General features: G+C 32.8%; 1 non-coding gene across 1 annotated transcript; it reads right to left on the bottom strand.

Annotated features, from left to right (window-relative positions):
- Window positions 1–419: 419 nt before the first annotated feature.
- On the bottom strand, window positions 420–526 carry LOC125344466. Its single transcript, XR_007209563.1, has one exon. It is a non-coding gene; the product is annotated as a U6 spliceosomal RNA (small nuclear RNA).
- Between the last annotated feature and the right edge of the window lie 1,550 nt (window positions 527–2,076).

The raw sequence follows: 2,076 nt of genomic DNA, 5'->3' as shown, positions 1-2,076 counted from the left end.
TTAGCTGATAGCATAAAATAGTAAAACTTCTCTTTTTGTAGTGCAACTATAATGAAAGATAGATCTAATACCATGACTGAGGTTTTTTGGCTTAGGTATATCTGCAAGGATACAACTAGTCCTTCAGCCTTAAATAATTTGGTAGAACATCAAAGGGTTACACAAACCACTTATATTTCTTCTGGACACACAGTTAAAGGGCCTGAACTACTTCTTTGACAATTATGTATATCTGTGTGACAGATTCTTATTCAGTTGAATAGAAGTAGAAGCTATGGGTTTTTTTTTGAATAATTACTTATTTATTGTCAAAGTGATATACAGAAGGGTTACAGTTTCATACATAAGGTAGTGGGTACATTTCTTGTACACTTTGTTACCACCTTCTTCACTTTCCCCCTCCCCCCGCTCCCTTTCCCAAAAATATGGAACACTTCACGAATTTGCATGTCATCCTTGCGCAGGGGCCATGCTAATCTTCTCTGTATCATTCCAATTTTAGTATATGTGCTGCCAAAGCGAGCACAAAGCTACACATTTTTTGACAGGGCTTTTAAGTAGGAAGTGTAACTTTCCCATTTTTTTCTTTCTTTATCCAAATGCAGGTAGCATTTGTGGATGTGTATCACAGAGTAGAAGAAACTTATGTTCATAAATTATCATCTGTAGAAGAGATACCTGCAGCAAGAATACCTGACATAAACTATTAGCTCAAAAATAAATACACTGTATCAAGTTTGCATTATAATACCCATTTTATTGTATTAGTTACAGAAGTGCAGCTTACATACCAAATATACAGACCTAGAATTTGTTTGTGCCCCTATGTCCAGAGACAAAGATCTCTTTGAAAGAAGATCACATTACAGATCTCAAAAAGATCATGGAGTAGGTGAATATTATATAAGGACATTGTGTGTGAGTGTGTGTGTGTGTGTGTGTATCACATAATACATACTAGTATTTTATATAGTATAATGCATATTATAATATACAATATATAATGTACATTGTGTATGCTCTACTTTTATAACATATGTTTCTATATAATATATAATACAAGCATATATAATATATGGGTATGTGTTTATATATATAAAAATAACATAAATAAACCCATCAAAATACTTAAATAAACTATAGGAGAGTAGTTAGAAAAAACTATATAAATGGGGTGAATTTTACCAACTTATACACGTGTTTAAAGTATTACAATAAAATTCCTTTGTGCAATAAATATATCCTAGTTTAAAGCTTTGAAGAGATTGATGTATGGACAAAATGGCATATTTTAAATGTGTAATATAGACAAATACAAACTGGCTAATAAGAAATGTAAGCATGGGGTAGCTTGAGAGTCACGAAATCAAGATCAGTAGAACAATGACCTACAGTGGAGTAGATAGCTATTGACCAGTAAAATCATGTCCATTAAATGCAGTGTCTCTTCCCCATTATATTGTTTTGTGTAGCTAAAATAAGTGCTTGCTATTATATCTTATTTTGTGTAGGATTTTGTTAAACATACAGAATGGATTTTTAAAGTATAATAGCATCTATTACTTCACAGCCTTAGTTTCATCCTAGACTTGAGGAAACTAACAATTTACCTTGATTATAGATGTATTAACTCCTAATAATCACAATTATATACTGTCCTGGAAGGCGAATGACTTCCACAGATGGCTAACCTTTATCTTTTGTACATTTTTTCCATTTCTTTATTGACAAAGTGATGTATAGAGGGATTACAGTTTCATACGTAAGGCAGTGAGTACATTTCTTATCCAACTTGTTACCACCTCCCTCATTTTCCCCTGCCTCCCTCCTCATTTCCTTCTCCCCCCCATGAGTTGTACAGCTTGTTTATATCATATAGTTTCGGAAATATTGCTTTTGCATTGGTTTGTCTTTTTATCCTTTGTCTCTCTATTTTGGTATTCCCTTTCCAGGTTACTAAAATCAGGTACAGTGATATCAGGGGTAAAACCACAGGAAAGAAATACAAAAGAAAAAGGGCATAATATCACATGCCATGTTGAAAATAACAAAAATAAACCACTCATTTCAATAAGT

Source organism: Perognathus longimembris, chromosome 28, assembly GCF_023159225.1.
Source record: "Perognathus longimembris pacificus isolate PPM17 chromosome 28, ASM2315922v1, whole genome shotgun sequence".
NCBI lineage: Eukaryota > Metazoa > Chordata > Mammalia > Rodentia > Heteromyidae > Perognathus > Perognathus longimembris.
This window is presented reverse-complemented; position numbering and strand designations above follow the sequence as displayed.